The sequence below is a fragment of the Anneissia japonica genome, unplaced genomic scaffold (genome assembly GCF_011630105.1).
Source record: "Anneissia japonica isolate Jap-2015-1 unplaced genomic scaffold, ASM1163010v1 scaffold324_len738069_cov173, whole genome shotgun sequence".
In the NCBI taxonomy this organism is placed as follows: domain Eukaryota; kingdom Metazoa; phylum Echinodermata; class Crinoidea; order Comatulida; family Comatulidae; genus Anneissia; species Anneissia japonica.
Genome location: NW_022692196.1, coordinates 502,640 through 510,687, shown reverse-complemented (window position 1 = coordinate 510,687; position 8,048 = coordinate 502,640). Strand labels below are relative to the sequence as shown.

General features: G+C 32.2%; 1 protein-coding gene across 1 annotated transcript in view; it reads right to left on the bottom strand.

The window, feature by feature from the left end:
• The window catches only part of LOC117100191, a 19,298-nt gene extending 14,641 nt beyond the window's left edge, over positions 1–4,657 (bottom strand). The window contains exon 1 of the mRNA XM_033239785.1: positions 4,476–4,657. The gene's annotated coding sequence lies outside the window, so the exon portion shown is untranslated. The remainder of the gene's footprint in view (positions 1–4,475) is intronic.
• Between the last annotated feature and the right edge of the window lie 3,391 nt (positions 4,658–8,048).

Sequence of the window (8,048 nt, the reverse complement as noted above, 5' to 3'; positions counted from 1 at the left end):
GTTAGGCATGCATCGGAAACAATAACAAACAAATTTTGAATTTGCCTTGTGGCCCCATCGCTTAACTGAGTGATGGCTATGAGCTGGTCCTTTTCTATGAGTAAACCATGGCCATGGAAATGTCAATCTATTGGAAGATAGATAATTATTTAGTATTTTATTAGTAAACTTTCCTCCCACATTTGAGCATGCTATTAGTATTTGACTGGACATCCATGGAAAATATTCACACCCCAGTTAATTATACCATATTTTTTGGTCAACAAAAATATAATTATGCTTGAAATATTTCAAACTTTAATTATAGCATAATTGAAAACTTCCTATGTGTAGAATATGAGTATATTAAAAAGTTCCAGCTATTGATGTTTTTGGGCAAGGTTTGTGTGGGTGTCGAATTTAAAATACAGGCTGTACCAATTATTACATAATTGAGGTCAGACAGTTGACAGTTATACAAGCATCCATTTTGAAAAAGAGTGAAGTATATTGAACTGTGCAAAAAACAAGTCGCAATATTTCTGGTTGATACAATAAATAAATGATATTTAAAGAAAAAATGCATTTTCCCCCCAAATTTCCTGCCTTGGGCAGGACTCAGGCTTAGCTAGGCTAGGTACTGTACTGTAGGCCCTACAGTACAACGATTTTTAACGAAACAACGATTTTTCTTTTGTGTCCCAACGCCCGTACCTGACCTGTTGCACTTTTTTACTCAATTCTTAGGTTTAGCCTAGGCCTAGCCTAAACAGTACAGTATACAAACAGAAACACTGCCACTGACGAACTGACTGAACTAAACTTGATACTTAGCTACAAAATTATACCTAAGCTAGAATAAGTAACTAGGCGTATATATGTGGAAGGCGTATATTTATGGACGAAAGGAGATTATTTTTAGGAAACATAGACCAGTTATAATTCTTATTAAATGTATTTGTATGAAACCTTCTGTAATTAATCATTTGTTTTTTGTAGGACAGTATAAATTATATAGCATTTCATATTTCATACACTAAATAATTTACTAAATCGTACATCTCAACTCATAAATTGGACCCCTATCACGGCCTGATCCATTGTCTGGTTATTGAAAACGATGTGTATCTCTCCCATCTGGAAAGATTAAAGTACCTAATCTGAGGTTTTAAGTTACACTATACAGTGTAACTTTAAAATGGTCACAATGGTGGTTTGTGGTTAATGATTTTGTAGGATTAATTATTTGTTACAAATATGTGCATTAAATTCTAATTATTTGCTGTTTTTAACATTTAATTAAATGTTTAATTCAATGTTTAATTTAACTTAAATGAAATGTTTAATTTAACTTAAACGCTTAATTTAATGTTTTTAACATTTTAACTTAAGATGTGAGCATGCTAATTGATACTGTAACTTATGCATCTGTTATACATTTCCAAACGGATATTCTATAGAATTCCTATACAACTTCTAAAGCAAATGTTATAGATGTCTATAGAATTTTCTATAGAATTTCTATACAGCTTCTAAAGAGAATGTTATAGATTTCTATAACAATTTCTCCAGAAATATGAAGCATAATTATTTGCGACAAAATGATACACATATTAAACTCTATGCATCATTTAGTTACTCAACATCAGACCATGAGCCAAATGCAATAGTTTTATTTATTTATTTTTATTATTATTATTGTTATTATTATTATTATTATTATTATTATTTTTATTATTATTATTTAATAATCATGTTTCATGTTCAAAACCAAGCTTCTGCAATACACACATTTATTGAAAATCCACTGTGGGTCACTAATACATAAATTGTGCAACAAACTAATTTTCTATAGTGTGGAATACAACATTCATTATTATTATTATTATTATTATTATTATTATTATTATTATTATTATTATATTAGAATTCTATAGAATGCGTAAGCTCTATAAAACATTTCTATAGAATTTTTTTGTCTCTATAGAGTTACATAGAACTCTATATAAAGTTCTATGGAATTCTATAGAGCTGTATAGAATTTTTCCCCCCTCTGGTGCCACCACTGCTTAAATACTAAAATGAATAATTGAATAGCTCATTTAAAACGATCAAAAAAAAAATAGAAGTAAAATTATTTTTCACTGATTTACAGGCATAATTCTACAAAAAAAAATCCTTAAATTTTACCAACCAATGAGTTATGCAAAAGAATACAGCAAAGTATATTCTCATTTTATTTTATTTAATATTTCCAGGCAATAATATACAGAAAAACGAAAAGATGGAAGTAAAAATAGTTTTCACTGATTTACAGGCAAAATTCTACAAAAGAAAATCCTTAAATTTTACCAACCAATGAGTCATGCAAAAGAATACAGCAAAGTATATTCTCATTTCATTTCATTTAATATTTCTAGGCAATAAAATACAGAAAAAAAGGAAGTAAAAATAGTTTTCACTGATTTACAGGTTTAATTCTACAAAATCAGAATCCTTAAATTTTACCAACCAATGAGTCATGCAAAAGAATACGGCAAAGTATACTCTCATATTTCATTTAATATTTTCAGGCAATAAAATACAGAAAAACCCAAAAAACACACAAGCCGGAGGAGAATCTAAAGTAGATTGAAAAGGCTTAATGTTTGTCAATTGACGGGGATTTTTTTTTTTTGAATTGTCAAACTAAAATTAACACGCGCGTCCAATGTATTCGTAATTCTTGTCTCCGACCATTTCTAAAAGTTTTTTCTTCAAATATGTATATCTATAATGTGTGTTGAACCTTGGAAAAGAATTCCACGTAAACATTTACATGACAATAAAGGAAATAAACTTGAACGCGCTTTGAACTTGAGAAACAGTATTGCTATATAGGGGAATATAATTGGTATAACACATGTCATATCTAAGACTATATTATACAGTATTCAAATAGCCACATTCATATATTGTTCAATACTATTGTGCTTTTTTATACTTGCAAAGACCATGCTGTACGTAAACTGAGTCTAGTAAATTCATAGTTACCAACCCGTGAGATTTCAAATGCGTGACTGACTACACCAGTTGGCTTGGGGGTTAGGTCCAGGGGCGGAGCCCTAGCGGAGTCGAAGGGGCGTAGGTCCCGGCGCTTCGACGATCTGAGCATTTTTAAGCTGTTTTAAAACAGGAGCGTTTGTTGACAATACCGAGTAGGCCTACATAAGCAAACATATTTTTACTAAAGCCACGTACAATTTGAGTTTCAATGTATGTTTAATTTGAGCCCCGACCTATGTACACAAACATTTCATTACTGATCAATTTTTAGTAGTACACGTCAGTGAAATAAGTATTTACGTAAATACTGTACTCTCTATGACTCAAGTTACTGCATGATAGTTTTTATATTTTTAATAAAATCAATTCTTCTAATTTTTAAACTCAATTTGCCCTGAAATCGTGATAATTCGTTATAAGGCATTGACTTGTGCTCAACGCGTCGTGGCAAATTTAGGATCACGCATGTGTTTTTGCAAAATTCGTGTTTCATCCAAAATCACTTTAAAATGAAGGACCTGCATGATACGAGACGGTTGGTAACTATGAGTCATTGGGATAATATTACAATAGTCCATTAATTTCCACAATGTCTACCAGTTTTTAGAGATTTTAGCATACGCCGTAGTTTTCATCCACGCAAAAGCACTGCAGCTCACTTGATACACCGCAGATTACACAACACCTTTTTCGCAAGGGGGAAGTCAAGCATCATGCGTGCATGTTCATACATATTAGTTCACTTAACTCAGGGGTGGGTCGGTCGGAGGGCCAAAGTGAATTTTTGATTTAACAACGAGGGCCGCACCCAAACTTTGATGTCTCCAGTGAGCTTCCGAAAACCTCCAAGCACTGCTTTCACATCACTTTATTTTCAGTTTCAGTGTTACTTTTTACTACGATTGGTGTTGGACCGTAAATAACAAGGTGTTTTCTAGACAATTTTGATTGACGGGCCGCAAACATAGGGTTTTTAATTCATTGTCGCGGGCTGCAAAAAAATCGCTGACGGGCCTCACCTTGCCCACCTGTGACTAAACTGATCAAAATAGCACCCTCTATAATTTCTACCTCTGCCGAGTTTAAAATATAAACATTTTTTCCTAAATGGCACTTTAGATACCAATAATGGCACGCGAGGATAAAAAAAAAAGAAAATTATCGGGATTTTACTCTCTTTAAGGTCACGCGACACCGTCTAATGATTGTCAGTGGTAGTTCACGAAGTAGCGCATCGTCATTGAAAACGACCAGTTGCGGACGCTTTGTCGAGAGCGTTCTTCATGTGGTCGAGTCAGCCGACGATCGTCAGTGATGTAAGCGCAAAGATACGGTAATTTCAGCGATTGCATGTAGGCCATCATGTTTTCTTCAGATTTCCATAGGATGTACTGAGTATTATTTCGTCATACATACTGTCAACAATCTAAAACGTTATTATCAATACTTACAAATTTACTATGAAACTTGCATTGAAAGCTCTCGACGGAATGCTTGTAAGAAAGTTCTTATTCAAATATCTGCAAAATAAAAAATCAAAATGATAATGTGGCAAATAAAAAACTTAGTAATTAAAAAAAAATAAAAACAAAAAACTTACAAGGAACTTCCGCTTGCAAGATTTTTAAAACTTCCTGTTGTAATTTTCATCACATTTGAATTTCCTATGAGTCTGTGAAAAAATATTGACAAAACATATTAAATGAAGTCATCACATTTGCCTCTAACATGAGTTTATGTAACGAAACATTCAATAAGTACAATATAAGTTCAATGAAGGTCCTTGTCATTCGATTAGTCCATTTGATATCACATAGCATTGGTTATTTACTTCATTTAAAAACTAGAGCAATCATTCGATAGAGTGCATACCTCCACCCTGTGCCTGAATACAGTACCAACAATAGCAGGCCGTGTATGATGAGCGACACTGCATACTGTCAAGAAATAATGGGATAGCCCGTCCTATTTAGGCACATTATTTACTTGAGTGCTGCATGAATACAAGGGGTGATTCCATTATTACCTTCTATGCTAGAGGATACAAAATCAAATTTCCGTGACTTGACCTTGTCTTTTGGCCTTTTCTTTCAAAATAGAAACGAAAAAGAGGTAAGAAAACTCATTTTTGAGTTATCGGAAGTGCACAGGGTGAATAATTATCCTGTTTCGGACGTTGTAACACGTTGTTAGAAAAGTTGAGGATATGTAAGAAAGTTCCTGAAAAGATATTTGATGACTTTCAAACACTCACGTTTACATTCAGGTAGGTTCAAATGTTGCCATAATCAAAAGCACATGTGTATTACATTTTGTATTTGATATGGGCTTTTTATAGACAAGCGGGAGATATTGGGTCTGTTTTGATATTTGAGTACAGAGAGTTTAACTGCGCCCCAGTGGTGGCGCCAGAGGGGGTTATAGCCCCCCCCCCCTGGTCAGGGAAGCTAACCCCCCCCCCGTCGGGGAAGACGATATATTTTGTCGGGGAACAAACAAATAAAAAAAAAAATTTACATGTAAAATTCGTTTAGCCACCATATTGTTTGTGTTAACTTTTCATCATAACAACAACAACAACAATAATAATAATAATAATAATAATAATAATAATAATAATAATTCAATGATACTAATTAAAAATAATTTGCGTTCTGTTATGACAAATGCTCATTTAGATAGCCTCATGATGGTTGGAATACATCGTGATAGATGAAGCAACCTCGACCATGACAGCGTGGTTGACAGATTTAATGCAAAAATTTCCAAAATATAGAATTTCACTTTCAAGAATGAGGATTTGAAAATAAATTAGATGGTTACATTGCATACTCTTTGTTTCTTGCTTTATTCAAAATGTTTTGGTTTTGGAAGATGATTTCGACATTAGAAAGCATAGCCTACATGAAGTCATATTAGAGTAACTCGATGCCTATAAAATAAGTAATAAAAAATCGCCATAATTCATCACCCCCGTGGCTTCCAGGGGGATTTGCCCCCTGGACCCCCCGGGGGCCCTAGTGGGACTCGATTCGCTCCACTAGCCCCCCCCCGTCGGGGCCTTTAACCCCTCCGTCGGGCAGGTCCTGGCGCCACCACTGCTGCGCACACATGATGTATTAACTGAAAGGTCCACTGATTAATCTCAGATAAGATAGTATAATACATACTCCAAGTATCGAAAGGCACATTGTATAATAAGTATTAAAGTTTTTGTGAATGCTACTTTAGATTATAGTATTTGAGATAGTTATTCATAAATAATTTGAAAGTTCTTGGAAAGTATCTATCAGAGACCCATAAGAGATTGGTTATGGAAACGGCATAATTACATTTTTGAAACCGTGTAATCATAATTCTACATTACTTTTTTTTAACTGTATAATTATAATTCTACATTTAGATGGTGAAGAATGTAGTCCAGTGGAAAGGGACCACTGTTAAAAATGGATTAAGAAACAAACTATAAGTTTAATATCCTTGAACACTACAGTACCGTAAATAAATTTAGGAAAAACTCCGAATGTCTTGCAATTATGTAAAAAATTAAAATCCAATTCGGCTTTGTTTAAACGAAGAGTAACCTTTTCATATTTTCTTAATAAAGAAACTGCTAATTATTATTCTGAATATATAATTGAATACCGTCTAATTATTATTCTGAATATATAATTGAATACCGTGATTTGTTTAACCAAAGGTTAGTAAAGCAATAGTAAGTCTGTAATATGGACCAAGTGTAGCTAATTATCATGTAGAATATATAATCAGGTACATTGATTTGTTTGACAAAAGGTTGTGAAGCTATAGTTAAATGCAAGGTAAGAAGTGCTTGCATAATAAATATTGCTTACGTGTATATTTAAATAAGCTTGAAGTTAACATGTTTAATTTGCAAATTAAGATCAGGATTGTTCCATTTTATGTAAGGGGATTCTTTGATTTTCAATTCAATTGAAGCTACATTTAGTCTAGATTTCAGAGTTACTATAGTTGGTCCATGGAGAAAATTCTATTTTATTTTCTCCATGGTTGGTCAAACTTCAAACAAATCAATCTATCTATTTAATATTCAGCATAATAATTACCTATATATATATAGTCTACATGAAAAGTATTTGGTTCATTTCTGTTGTGTTTTTTGTTAACTGATGATGGGTTGAAGGTAACCCGAAACATGTCTTCCATTAAATCTTTTGTGTTATTTTTTAAATTCGTTGTATTTTTTGTCAACTTACGTCCATTTTGTTCTATTATCAAGGATTTCAGTTCAAGAAGATTACCAGTTTCTTTATTAAGAAAATATGAAAAGATTACTCTTCGTTTGAACAAAGCCGAATTGGATTTTAATTTTTTACATAAGTACCGTAAATATTAACTATTACAAATTTACATGAACAATTACACTTAAACAAAAAACATATCCCAGAAGTTATCAAAATAAACGTGGAAGTGTAATGTACATTAATTTAAAGGGGAAAACTGAAAAGCAAAAAATACCTTATATTAGATATTGAGAAAATAATATATTTAAACTTACATGTCACAGCTTCTGGCGTGACCTTTCAGTACAAACGTGCTTTCCTTGATTATACCAAAATTATTATTTCGAATTGCACTTTGATGAAGAAATAAATAATCATAATGAAATTATTAAACGGTATTATGAATTATAATTATTAAGCCAAACAAATTGTTGTATTGCCCTTAATTGGGAAAACTCGAGATCGTCGGTCGGAATTTCTAATTCTGAAAACTATAATTTAACCATAAACTGGCATCTGGAGTAGTGTAAGCCTAAGCCTGGGTACGTTGTTTTTTTACTAAAGCAAAATCCATCTTCTATACAAAAATTATTCAAAGTAAATGGTCGAAATAAATACAGACCAAATGTTTTTTTAAATCATATTGAAATAAATTCAACAAAAACAAATCAATAAGAATCTTTTATTTATTGTATATAAACTATACAATATATATATATATATATATATATATATATATATATATATTGTATAGTTAAT